Consider the following 14,955-nt stretch of genomic DNA (forward strand, 5'->3'; position numbering starts at 1 on the left):
CTGTGAAGAAACAAATATATATATATATATATATACATATATATATATATATATATATATATATATATATATATATATATATATATATATATATATATATATATATATATGTACACAAGGCCTAGGCACTGCTACTAAACTATAGTTTTACAGAAACTGTGACAAAACAAGCATGTCCATGCCAAACCTGGCAGACAAAGCCAGACCTATTTGCTTTTCCATTGCTTGTTTTTCATTGAGAGTTTGGTTTAGCGCTCCATGAGTATATTGACAATTGTGGATATGGGCCCTGATCTGTACACTAATGGAGAAAATTGGTTGTCTGTTTGGTTGTTGTTCCTTAAGCCCAGCATTTGCTCACCACCCTTCCAAAATGGTGGGTGTCTCTAGGAAAACCCGTGGGAGATTATCAATTCATGAAATGGTGTCCAACAGCTTGTAAGATCAGAACTGAGCCAGGTCTGACAGTAGGGAAGATAGAAGTGACTTGTTGTTTTCTCAACTTCTCTTTTGGTTGGTTATTAGCTCTAAGGTGTCCTGTCTTTCTGCTCTGTTTGCAACTCCAGTTACTTTGATGTTTCTTCTTTATGTTCCAGTGTGGGTGTTAGAGTTGAGTGTTAACATTCTGGTAAGGCAGGTTGCTGTTGTTTGTTAATTCGTCTTAAGGCAACATAAGGGGTGTTTGTTGTTAATTTGTTAATGATCTGTGCTTTATTTCCTTGCTGTTCACTAAAACTAACCCATACTTTATTTCTGGTGTTCCCTAATACTCCCCGTTTACTAATTTGAGTGCCGCATGTTCTGAAATCTTGTTAGTTTATCACTGAACACCTCAGGGACGTGTATTAGTGCACTCAAGACTAGAGGAATGCTTCCATGGTTTACAAAATGTGCTTCCTTGTTTCTTATTTTATCACTACAAATGCATGGAATTTTGATATTCCCCTTAATTGTTGACCTGAGAACAATTTAAAGAACAACTGATTGTTCATCATCATTAAAAGTTTATTTGGAAACATACACAATTTTTCATCAAACTTTTAGAGTCAAATAGCGATTGTTGACCTTATTCCACTTCATACCACCCAAATGCACACAAGCAGCAAGCCTTATACCTGCCTGCATATACCTCATGTAGGGCCATACCCAGCACAAGTGACGCCGGAGGTCAAGCCAGGGAGCAGGCCCGCTACTGCAGCCTAGAGGTAAGGATGTTGAACTTTGTCTCGGATTACCACATAGCCGTACAAAAGCATAATAGTCACTCTCCACAATATAAAGATTTACACCCCAAGAAGCCCTCACAAGTGTCTCTGTAGAATGATGTGGCAGGACTGGCATTTCATTGTAACTTTTTTGTGCCTGCTATGACCAGAGACCTACTTTTTTCACAAAAGGATAACATTCTAGGTTGGCAATGAACCACTGCTTCCTTTGCACTTGCCCCACTGTTGTGAAACATTGGAAAACACATGGGTAACTCCCAAAATATGAGGTATTACAGAGGATTCCTGACCAAAGGCCCTACCCCTGACTCACTAGGGACCGACTCTCTCCTGAACCCAGTTTCAGTTCCCAATATATAAAGGATGACAGCCTAGGAGCTTCAGCTACGGCTGCCACTGAAACATTCTGCACAACAGCACTGATAGCAAGAGATGTCCAAGGTATCGACTGGTAGGTAAAGAGAAAGCATAAACACAAGACCTGCAAAATCAATACAATGCTGCAGGCGAGGGTGCCCAGACTAGATAAGCCAGAGACACCAACAAGTGTACCAGCATTACTCCTGCTGCAACAGTTACTCCTATGCAAGAACTGGAGCTGCTGTCTTCATCGGTAACATTGTAGTAAGTAATATTGCAGTCAAAGAAGGTAAAACAGGACGGAGAATTTACCTAACCGCCAGACCTGCAGTCATAATTGGCCTGCGAGCTAGGAAGACTGAATAGCCTGCACGATGGGGTCTCTGAGGGAAGGAGTATCAATAGAGGGTCGGTGAGCCCAGTGAAGTTGCAGAGACTGCATTCCCTGATAACATAGTGGCTGTTAACCTGTCGAGATTCCCTTGCTAAAGGTACGTTCTGGCTTGTCTTTAGCCATCTGTACAAGAGGAGGGGATCTCTGGGACTCAGCTGTTGTGTTCAGATAGGATACCTCTTCACCTTGGCATTAGTTTCAAATAGGACCCCAGTGTCCTAAAAAGCCTACTGTGAATCAGCCAGCCCCTCTAGTGCGAATTCAGTGGTGGGTAGGTGGTCTGTATCTACCTTCTGGTATGGCAGGACCCTCCTTCAGCTTCACATAGGAGGCATATCAAAGACTTCCATGATCAAAGTAGCCGAAGTACCCTCTCCATTTCTGACCACAAATTGGCTGCAACGATCCTTTAAAAAAGGAACAAACTTAAACCACACGCCAATTGCAGGAAATATGTATTATTTCTGGTTTAGTAAGTTTGTTGTCAGCCGGGATTTTATAGGCATATCATGCCCATTTCTGGAAAAACACTTTGCCTCAATAGTCTTAATAGGCCTGCGTAGTGCCAACAAAATATTGTTAGTTTGTCAATGGTAAGAAAAGTGATTTGTTGTTTTCAAGGGATTAGGGCTTTCTTCAGCCACTTATTTTTTTTTTAATGAACTTGTTTATTGATATTTTAGATAAGACAAATTGTCAAGAGAACAAACCAAAAATTCGCAGGCTCTGCAGTTACAAATTAATATGTTCAACCCTATGTTGTCGGGTGCTGCCCACAACAGAAGAATAGATATTACATAATTATGATGTTATTAATTCACAGTTTCAGAAGTCGGTAGACTGTCAGACATATAGTTCTCACGAGTCTAGGCCCACTGGAGATTATCCTGCCAAAGATTTCCAATTTTTTTACATTTGTGGATCTGGCTTCAGATACTGGGCGACAAGAGCTACTTAAATTTCTTGTTATGAATTCTTCAGTAAAATAGTTCTGTCTCCCCTTATATTTCCCACTCCATACCTTCCTGCTTTCTTTTATTAATTTTTTTTCAGCTAAAACCCAAGCTTGTATAGGATAAAGGAGATGCCAAATCATATATTTTGCTCATGGAGTCTGCTATAACTTTGAAATTGAACATGCTTTCATGACAATGAGTAGTATGTTTTGAACTCTGCATTTGCGTGAGATTCACCTCTGTGAAACTAATTAAGTAATAGCTATCCCGAGTTATGCTGTATTTAATTATTCAAATAAAATAGTTCCTTTCGCAGATTATTTCTTCCAAACTTTAACATTCATAATATCTGTCAAATGTATAAACATGGAGGAATGGACTTGTTGCAAATATACGTACGTTTTCTATTCAGTTAGTTTTGTGAAACAGGAAAGAAGTGGGGAAAAAAAGAAAAAAAAGACCCAGAGTAAAGATTTCAGTTTGAGCCCCTGAAAATGTTTGTAAGTATTGGGTGCTTTCAATGAAATAGTGCAGTGTTTCCCAAACTGGGGGTCACGAAAAATGTCATAAACTATCAAGTTATCTATGTCTTTAATAGCATTGTAATTGCATGTGTGCTCAGGGAGCCGGATAAAAAAAAACAAAATGATCCCAGAGGTGTGGATGGCAAGAATTTTTTTTGTGGAAGCACACAACGTCTGCTCAATCAAAACATATACTCCTGAACCCCATTTCGTGGGTGGAGCCAAAGCCACTCCGGTGATACTCACATAATTGTCTGGTGAGAGATGAGTTGTTAGCTAGGAAATAAAAATGTGTTTTCCCACTATAATGGTGCTTATCAATACTTAAATACACTATTGATGATAAATTAATGCACGTTTTTTTTTTTTTTACAGAAAAGTCGAACTTTTAAACATACACGGACTCCTTTGTGCTGTATACATGGACGTAAAACATTTACAGTCATGGCTCCATGTGTTAGTCCAGTTCGTTTAGACCTAAAAACAAAAACTTTAATCCATGATTCAATCTGTACACGTAATGTTCCTTCGTACTCCCTTTTAATCATCTCCAAGTATATTGCCTTCATAAGAACATGGGATTAAAATCACGGTTTATTTTCTCAGCCGTCACATGTTTTGTCTGCCAGAGTTCTTCAGGACTTTCCCTCAATCACTTACATATTGGAAAGATAAATATATGGTGTATGAACAAACACCTATGGACGCTTAGCGTTTTTAATAATCTCCTCCAGTGTATCCACTGTTGAGACGAACAGGTTAATCTGACCTTTATAAAGCGATTTGCGTTACGCCAAGCCGTCCATCCTGACCCCAAGCACTCATGTAGGATGCCGTCACCAAGACCTTCGAGAACTCTTACAGGCAGAGCTTACCTCTCATCAGCGCCACTAGTTCACAACTCTGTTGTTGTCTAATTAAGGTCACTCAGAAGCCCTTGGTGGAAAACATGTTTTTTAAGGTTACCCAGTATAATTCTGTATGTTATCAGAGTATATAGGACATGTATATGTATCTTTCTTTTTCACTTTTCATTGGTAACAAATGTAGAAATTGCAGCCAGGCGTAGCGTTTGTGGAATTACTTGTTGGTGAACAAAAACAGATGTGTAGACCATTAGTCAAACATTGCCTCTCAATCAGTGCTTAATTTGTAAATAAAAAGTGCCCAAAGCCCTCCTCTTAAGCACGCGGCTGCTGCAATTAAATGTGCGAACACAGAATACTGAGGCAGCGTAATCCTGAAGCCATCTCGGGCCTCTTCAATCCATATAAAGCCACTTCCTGCGAATCAGCTCACTCTAGAGCATGGGTACTCACAAACTTTTTCTCGGGGGCCAAAATTGCAGTATGGTTTGCGGCCGAGGGCCGCACTGAAGTGACAGCGGGGGGCGGGGATTAGAGGGGGTGGGGCTTAGAGGGGGCGGGGCTTAGAGGGGGAACAACCACCCCACCCCCTTTTTCAAAACATCTGCACACTACCCCAGTAACACACACAGCGCCATCTGCACACTGCGCCATCTGCTCCCACCCCTACCCCAGTAACACACACAGCGCCATCTGCTCTCACCCCTACCCCAGTAACACACACTGCGCCATCTGCACACAGCGCCATCTGCTCCCACCCCTACCCCAGTAACACACACAGCGCCATCTGCACACTGCGCCATCTGCTCCCACCCCTACCCCAGTAACACACACTGCGCCATCTGCACACAGCGCCATCTGCTCTCACCCCTACCCCAGTAACACACACTGCGCCATCTGCACACAGCGCCATCTGCTCCCACCCCTACCCCAGTAACACACACAGCGCCATCTGCACACTGCGCCATCTGCTCCCACCCCTACCCCAGTAACACACACAGCGCCATCTGCACACTGCGCCATCTGCTCCCACCCCTACCCCAGTAACACACACAGCGCCATCTGCACACAGCGCCATCTGCTCCCACACCCTACTCCAGTAACACACACAGCGCCATCTGCACACACACAGCGCACACACACAGCGCAATCTGCTCTCACGCCTACCCCAGTAACACACACTACATTAAAAACAAATAAATAAATAACCAAAGAGCCTTACCTGACTCAAAGCACTGTAAAGATGCCACAAATGTGGAACAGCAGGCAGGCAGGCGGGCAGCAGATGTGGAGCCGGTGACAGGAAGCAGACGACAAAGCCCCGTAAAAGTTAGCTGCAAGCGCTGACTTTTATGGGGCTTTGGCTTCCAGGATCGTCAGGGTAACGCCATAAACAATGGCCGCCGTACGTAAACATAGAGGAGGGCCGCGGGAGCATGCGCAAGGAAGCCACTGTTGCGCATGCTCCCTCGCCCTCTTCTATGTTTACATACTGCTGCCATTATGATATGGCGTTTGGTGTGCGTCTCGCGGGCCGCCAAGCTAGGTCCGTGGGGCCGCTGGCGGCCCGCGGGCCGTACTTTGAGTACCGTTGCTCTAGAGCTTTCTACTTCCTCTCTTTGTGACGCTTTTTCGTTTTTCCCTTCCTCCGTCTTTTCCATATGTCTCTTTTGGCTGCAGAAAATGCTTGAGGCAGAAGACTAAGCCCCCTCCCCTCAAAAAGAAGTGCCGGTGCTCAGCACAGGAAACAACAAGCACAAATTAAGCACTGCTCTCAGAGCATTATACACCCGCCTCCTTCAGGCAGGGCTGGGCGCCTTCTTCATCACACAGCATTGGTGGGTGGACTTGTGGGCCTGCTTCACCAGGCCCACTTACACCCTCCCTGGAGCGAGGCTGCCACACTTTAGTTGAACTGACTAGCCACCATGGGAGCATATGGAAATCACTGAAGCAGTGCCTTGTAGTACACGTTGTACTGTACTTCTCATCATGCAGTGTTGGTAGAGCTGTTTTGCCTCACTCTGCTAGTGAAGACGCCATCATGAATGCACTATCGTTTACTCGCTTTGACGAAACGAAACGAGAGGACCGGCTTTCTTTGTAGCCTGCCTGTAGCCCTGGGCTCTAGAAAATGAATCGTAAACCCTGCACACTTCTTTGGAAAGAGCCAACTGAAACGCGTTATTAGATTGGAAGCTGCAAAGAAGAAAATGCTGTCCTGACGGTGCAAGCACTTTCATTTGAATAGGAAGATTTTTGCATTTCTACATACTTTCCTGGCCATGTTGGCACTGATTGAGAGACGATTTTCTCCTGCACCGTTAATTGATATGAATGCCATCCGAGCCTCTGATCCCCTAACCCGCACACAAATGCCTCCGGGCCTTTCTGAGAATAAAAACCTCTTTCTTCTATAGGAGCCATAAAAATATGTGCTACATGTGACTGGCATAACGGCTCTAAATATGTGATTGTTTACGCCTTTAAGTGGATTGTGGGATTGCCATGCTAACCCTGAGTTTTGCTTAAAGCGAAAGTTATTTCTTCTTATATATTATAATTTCATTTAATTGCATCTTGTGTGAAAACTCTCGTGTTACCTTTCAGTTTTATCTTTTGTTTCCCTATTTTTATATTTTGCCTTTTTATTTAATCTCTTTACAGAAACATTTTATACATTTATATTTGTGCTGTTCCCTCGGGATTGGTCACCTGCTATGTCGGATTTCCTTTCAGGTAGGTTACTTTATTTACATTACAATGGTCGTAATTGTGTATAGCTGTGTACTGTTACGTTCGGCTTTCAGACGTGCTTAATTTGTGCCTTGTTCATAGAAGAAATTGCAGCTACTGTATTATCTTTACAATATAGCTCACTGATAAAGGTTAGGTTTTTTTAGAGGCCATTGCAGTGGAGGAGAACCGATAGTCACAGTCGTATGTAAGCAGGTCTCCCTTTCAACTAGCGTCATCAGTTTAAATACTGAACAATACATTCCAACATGACACCAACATATCAGTACCATAGAACTAAGATGGCCTAAGGATTAAAGGCATACAGCCAAAGATAGAACACCTTTTTCCATTAAGTCAACAAAAACATGATAGGAAAAAACAAGCATTTGCAATGCAATGGGTCTCACGTTTGCTCATGTTAGAGCTGATAGCGTTGTAAACTCATAACACGACTTTTCACCTATCGGCAAAATTGCATTTATGCACATAACCCGAAAAAGTGCAATTAACTATGTAAAGCGCTCGACTTCTGCCAAGCGAATTTGCGCTAGTAATTAGAGAAAAAGTAGTCCACGAGCCGGACAGAAAACAGCGAGCCTCGCATGTTTTCTGTACTTGGTCGATGCGCTCGAGGAGGGCTAGCCACCGGAAAAGGCATGACGTATGCATGCCTTAGACTAATGAAAGCAAGCAGCTTTTAATAGGCAAGGCCACGAACCAATGAAAAACACGGACGTGACGTCGACAGGGCTCCGAGCCCTTTTCTTAACACTAAAGCGTCTCGCTGCTATACGCATGCGCGAGCGCATGCAACGCAGGCTCGACCCTAATAAAAATAAAACAAAAACTGAACCTTACCTTTTTTTTGTCAAACTTTCCAGCAGTGGCTTGTGATCAGATTTCACTGTGAACACCCTACACCTCAAAAACAATTTCTAAATTTATTGATAGCCCAGGTGACTGCTAACTCCTTCTTCTAAATAACTCATTAATTCAACTCAGCCCCTGTTAATGATCTGGAAAAAAAATCCATATTACTTTTAGTCCCATCAACAACCCGCATTGCCTCTGGACCGTTTTCACTGAAGTTGGCAAACACAACACAGTGTTTTCTAGGGAGAAACTCCTTCACATATATTACTCCCTCAGTTTTTTCTACAGACCTTTTATAGACTTCTCCTATGCAAAACATTATAAATGTTTTTCGTTATTTGCATATTCTAAATTCTGTACAGACTTCTTTTTTCTTTCTTCAGACATACACCACTTCTCGATATCCATTTCCTCAAGTAATAGGTTTCATTTTTTTAAAAAACACTTCGCAGTTTACAGTGTCAAACTGTAATCTTCAAATCTTGGCAGTACTTTTCCTAAATGTTCTTTAACCCCTCCCATGATTTTCCATAAATGAAATTTCATCTGGATAAATAACCCTCACGATTATCTAAAATAGCTGTCATGTCCTATTGAAACACTGATGCTTCCGACAATAGTCAGAAAAACGTTCTCACAAACGTGTATTTCCCCAGGGGAGTAATACATGTGGTCATTTCGTGGTTCACCATGCAGCTTAACGTGAGGATATTGTTGAATACAGCAATATAATGCAATGTTACAAAATCCACACATTACCCTTCAATCTGGTGTACCTGTATCTGTGATGAACGTTAGGTTCCAAGTACACACCAGGCTTTTTTTTAAAGACCATACTAAAAAGCAATTTCCTTTAAGAGGCACATACCTTGCCCACAATGACCCTTCCCGTGAATTCCATACACACCTGGCATAGCCCCTTCATTTTAATATATCGCCCTCCCATAGCCTTCTAGCTTAATGTCCATCTTACATAGATTTACTCTATTTTTTTAACAGATGGCTGTAACGTACATCAGAAATTATGGTAATCCGTATCATGAGTCAAATTTCTTGTTTTTTCCCTTCCATTTCAATCCGCTCTGGATTTTCACCATTCTGACTTCCCACCTGCAACACCATCTCATCACAAAATTCGTTCACTTCCTTGATTTTCATCCCTTACATAGAGCTTCTGAAAGATTTTAATTAATGATCTTTCTTTCACATCTGTTGTGAAATGCTGTTAGCCACGTAGCGATTCCTTTCACACCTGTACCGCTGTCCTTTGAATTTCCCTCACATTTTTGTTATCAGGCTTGTTGTCTCCTACCAAATTCATTCTGATACTCTTGATTTTCCCACACAGACCTCATCCCTTTCTGTACCCCTTTAGCCTCTACCAATTATTTAAAATTTAGCAGCTTTTCTTTTAACCATAATTCCTCTGAGACGTTCTCCAATTTACTATGTAACAGAAACTGGTCTCTGAATCATCTGTTAAGCCACCAAACTTGCACTTGAAGGCTAATTCTCTGAGAGCACCAACATATTCCCCAAAATCCTGTCTTTCACCTTGTAACCTTCTTCTAAAATGGCACCCTTCTACGAGGGTGCTCACACTTGGCAAGTAGTACATGTCAAGCTTCCTTAGGCAAATGTACTCATTTTGATCTTGAGCCAACCCTGTTTCCTAATCTGGTAAACTGTCTAGTACTTCCTGACCTCAGCTCCTAAACAGTGCACTAGTAAAGATAACGTACGTTTAACACCAACGTTGGCCAACAAATTCTTGCATAATATTTTAATACTTTTTTCCATTTCGCATAGCTTAATTGAGGTTCTTCAGGTTGGCTTAAAAAAAAGGAACGAGGGGGTACGTTTTTCAAGAGACAGCTATGGAAGGTTCCTTTTGCCCTATGGCGCTCTGTGGAAGCTGCCAAACTGAGCTAAGTATATCCTTATATAGTCTCTTCAAATTGTACAGTTTCTCACAGAGTATGGAAGCTCCCTGTCGACTTACCCAGATCCTCCTTCAAAACCCATTTTAGTCAAAACAGTATATATCTTTTATGCCCCAAATTATTTATCTTCTGTTGGTGTGCCTATCACAGGTGTCCTTTATTTAGGTGCAGGCAAGACACTTCTCCATGACCTACGGGTGTGCCTCACGTCATGAATTTGAATGTGCAACACTTTCTCTCTTCCATCCATCACTCCTATTGTACATGCTCATTGGTTTTTTGTGTCTCCCCATGACCACTAGGTCCTTGTCCGTTTTCTGTTCTGATTTTTCATATGAGGCTGTCTTCCAATCTCTTGTCTGTTCAAATTACTTGCCAGTGCCTCTTTTCGTTGTGCCCTTCCAGCAGGCAGGCAGCACCCTGCCTTTGTTCGTCTTGTTGTGGTTCTTCTAAGGAAGTCCAGCTCATTACATTTTTCATCATTGTAGTCACTGAAGATCATGCTTTGATAAGTGCCACCCCAGATCACCTCACACATAATTCAACTCAAAGGTGTTGAAACACACATTCTGTTAGTGTGTTCTGCTGCTCATTTAACTTTTTAATGTCACTCCCTGCCTGCTGCTGTCATTGAAATGCAGAGGTATATATTTCACTGACAGATTTTGAGCCTCATTTGGAGCTCGGCAAACGTGAAGACCCGTCTGCCGAACTTTGAACAGGGAGTTTGCCGCCACAGTGGCGACCTCCCCGCTGGACCCATTACGAGTTTCCCGCTAGGTTGACGGATGAGCGGTAAACTGGCAGCCGTATTGTCTCCAGCTTGACATCGAGCAGGCGGCAATGCTGTCGCCTGCAGGGTGCCCCACCCTTTGCAATGTTCACTGTCCACACAGCAGACAGTAAGTATTGCGAGGGTGCTGAACAGAGGGACCCCCTGCACTGCTCAGGCCAAGTGCATTGGCAGTGCAGGTACCCCCCTGTGACCTCCCCGCACCTGTTCTCCAACAGCCTTTTCATGGCGGTGGTACTGCCATGAAAAGGCTGGCGGAGAACGAGGTCATAATCAGCAGACTGATTGTGATCTTCATCTGCCGTCAACCCGTTGGGATCACTGATTCAGGCAGAGACGGTGGAACTCGGGCTATCTGACCGCTAGAGTCTTAATGTGGCGGCGGTCCTGACTTCCACCACGAGACCGGCGGTCTCTAGCCCGCCAGCTGCGTAATGAAGCCTTTTGTGTCTAATTCCAGGAGACATAGATTCTTTGCTTCCAGCCCACCTCACATTTGTGGCCACTCCGTTCACTCCACCACCTCTCCTGTGCACAACAATCTGAATTGCTCTCTCAGTGCTTGATATGTTCGCTCTTTGTTGTTGTGTCTGTTCCACCGATGATTTCCAGCATGCTCAACTGCCTCAAACTGCTTGTTGCCTGTGGCACTCCATCCACAGACAGCTCTATCTTGCACTTGAGGAACTATTTTTGCCTGCCATCAGCAAACTATCTAGATGGAAAACCCATTCAAAGGATGCTCCAAATATAACATGAATATTTTGTATCATTTCCAGTTTTGCCAAACCCTTAAATCAAGGGAGTTTCAAACCATTCACTATTAAGGTTTTGATCTTGGAAAATATACTTTTCCAAAAATGTTGTACATTGCTGCAAGACCACCACATGTGTGCTATTGTTCCCCCTTTCCACGGCTAGTTCTTCCAGGAACCCAAACACTGCATCAATTGCACTGGTGTTACAATTTAACCAGGATCTTATACCCAGATATTTATTGAAGTGTCTTTTGAGATTTCTGTTCCCCATTCTGCCTCCATGCAGATATATAGGAGGGTTTGGAGGATACATATAAATTACCTGACCGTTAGACACACCCTTCTTGATGCTTTGCGCTCCCAGTAGAGTTTCAGAAGCTCTTAGCTCTCAAGTCACACCCACCCTCGCTCTCTCTGTCCTTTCCAGTGTATCAGTTGTGTGCATTGTTATGGACCAGTGTGTTGGAACAGCCAGATTTGAGTACAAGAGTCAAGGGACCAAATTTGTCATCCCTCACAGGTTTCTGCCTCTGGCCAATCCAATCATTGGCTAAAATCCAAGTCACTTGGGATGGAGGGAAAGTCTGGATTGTAGAGAATGGGCTTCAGTGGCGATTCAAAGGTAGTTACTCGACCCCTTTTGATCGCAAATTGCAATATTTTACTGTGGTCAAGGTGGATTGTAACAAGTGCTCCCTTTTTGTAGATAGCAAGAAAACCATGATAATATATAGACTGGTCAAGATGAATATTTGTACTTGATCTGCTCCTCTAAATTCTTTACTCTAGGATTAGCAAGATCCATTAGGGAATCATTTATGTCACATGACCATCTCCCATGGCTTATTGGAAAGTTACTCTGATTCTCGCCTGTCATTTTGTGTACATCACATCTCTGGACTTTATACTCTACCCCTTTATGCCACAGAATACACTCCTGTGGGAGTCAATCAGTTTCTTCTCATCAGCAATCTCTTGTTTCATTTCAGCAGCAATCCCTCTTGTAAACTCAATAAGCTACTTTGGCATACAGTGGTAACTGTCCTGAAAATCATCTTTCTAAAAGCCACCCAGACTTAACATTACCTCCTACACTTTGCACAGCCTCATCCTTCTCCATATTCATCCCCCTCTCTTTTTCATTTACACACGCTGAATCTCCAGTGGTTCCATCAAGACATGTTATGTTCTCATCCACCTTTTTCAACTGTTCTTCCAGTCTCCCCTATGAGGGTGATCTGAACAAATATTCAGCTTTCTTCTTTTTATATCCGGCAATGTTTTCTATTTAGAAATCATACTTGTCACTAAACATGCCAGTCTGGCAGTGAAGTTGGCTGGATGTTCATTGACTCCCTCAAAAATTTAAAATGATGATTTCTGACCTGTCCTTTGTGTAAACTTTGAACATCACATGTATGCCTTGGGTTTGTGTAAAGTCTGCATATTCGCAAACATTTATTTTTCTGACAGAATGCACTCTTTCCTGTAGCCTAAAAGTGCTATGCACAAATAACACCCTTTTCTTCTCATATCCCTCCTTCTGTTTAAAGAATGCTCCTGTACCATAGTGACTTCCATCAACCCTGTTACATATTGGTAAACTGTGGTCAAACCATTTCAATAGTGGAGGATTCCACAAATACTCTTAATAGCTTGAAAGCCTTAATCTGACCATCCTTGCATAAACTAAACATTCGTATTGAGCCTCATAGGAAGTACTTTTGCTAACCTAGAATAATCAGTAACAAACTTAGTGTAAATATCCAAGCCCCCAAGACCGAAAGCAGCTGATCTTCGTACGTAGTCATCAGAGCCTATTCTATGGCTTTTAGCAAACCAGGTGATCTGGATTTGAATCCATTAGTTAAAATACATGGCCAGTTATGTGGCCTCATCTTTCCAGAATAGCAAATTGCACAGTTGTATCCCCCTGTCCTCCAAGATGCTCAATATTTTCTCCAGTTGGCAATGGTGACCATCCCAGTTTTCTCCAAACATCTCCAAATATCTGAAAATCACACTGAAAGGCCAGAATCTCTTCACACTTCTTAAACATGGTATGCATCAGTCACTGGAACACAGCAGGTGCAAACCCAATTGACATTCTTTTAAATTTCAAAACAACATCTAGAGTGACAAAAGGTGTAAGATGAGTAATTTTCTAGTACTGCTTCATGATAGGTTGGTTTGAAACTAAGCTTGGTAAAACAAGATGCCTTCCCAATAAAATCAACTCCAATCAGATCAAAATTAACCCATCAGTCTTCGGCATGGCTAAGACTGCACAGGTCTATGCAAGGGATAAGTTCTCTGTTTTTGCACCTCAACTATGGGCAACAGCACACCGATGATTCAGCCAGGTCTATGATATTATGCATGCACATTTTGTCCACAACCTGTCAGTTTTTTTCCTTATGCTCGAAGGTACTTCACAATGTTTCACTGGTTGGGCATTATCTTTCAGTTTAATCTGCTATTGAAAACATTTTGGGTCACCCATGCCATCTTTGAATATTCTTTTATGGTTTTCTGCTCTCCTCCTTCTGCACCCACACAATTCATTGTCAAATGTTACTCATTATTCTCTTCTGAGTCTCTGTATCATTTCCAGCAAACCGTAGTGAAACCATCCCTGTATGTCTTGTCCTTTATCTGAAGCACACATCTTTCCCTCCCCCACATTATGTTTAAATACTAAAAAGGCGAGCCGGGAAGTGCAGTACCAAGTAGGTACATGGTGGTTTCGGGACACCTGAAATCTGTAGGACTACAGGCCAAATCAACATCTGCAGTTCGTGGGGCTTAAGTAATACACCTATACCGGTTCAGTGTTTCTGGTACTTTATATCAGTCCCCGGAAAGGCAAGCAGCCTTCCCTATCATATGCAATTATATGTGCATGACATATCCATCTCCAGCCCGGCGACCGCCATGGTGCTACCTGCGGGATAAATACCCCGCCTACTGCCATGGTTTTCGTGGCGTTCGTAACGCCACGAAAACCATGGCGGTAGGCTATATCAGTGACAGGGAATTCTTTCCCTGTCACTGATAGGGGTCTCCCCACCTACCTCTCCAGTTAGGGAGTGGGGTTATCGCTAGTTGTCTTGTGGAGCTTTCCATTCTGAAAATATTTGTAAATAGAAATATTAGCTTTACACATTCAGTACACTTCAACAGTTCAAGTGGCTTATTTGTTCCTCATAGAAAGACACATTTGAATTCAAAGGCAAGTACCTTAGTGTTGTAAAAGTAAATTAGCTAAATAAATCATTAGGAGTTTTGGGAAATAAAGAAAATTGTTTTTAGCAATTATATAGCATTCTATCAGGTTATTTTTAATTTGGGCAAGATGCCTGGTACCCAGTTGATTTATTTCCTCCTGTATTTCTTTTTCCTCTTTGTGCCACTGTGCTTTTCCTCCCCCTGCTGATTCATCAAGCATTGCTCTAAAGCAGACTGTGAGAAAGTAGATTATTTTTGGGGAGGGCAGTCATGCACCTTAAGAAATAATAATACT

The 14,955-nt window shown here is 42.4% G+C and overlaps 1 protein-coding gene across 1 annotated transcript in view; it reads left to right on the forward strand.

The window, feature by feature from the left end:
* The window catches only part of LIMD1 (LIM domain containing 1), a 300,888-nt gene that overhangs the window by 31,544 nt on the left and 254,389 nt on the right, over window positions 1-14,955 (forward strand). Inside the window, exon 2 of the mRNA XM_069216256.1 lies at window positions 6,994-7,065. The gene's annotated coding sequence lies outside the window, so the exon portion shown is untranslated. The remainder of the gene's footprint in view (window positions 1-6,993; window positions 7,066-14,955) is intronic.

This window comes from Pleurodeles waltl, chromosome 2_1 (assembly GCF_031143425.1).
Source record: "Pleurodeles waltl isolate 20211129_DDA chromosome 2_1, aPleWal1.hap1.20221129, whole genome shotgun sequence".
Lineage (NCBI taxonomy): Eukaryota > Metazoa > Chordata > Amphibia > Caudata > Salamandridae > Pleurodeles > Pleurodeles waltl.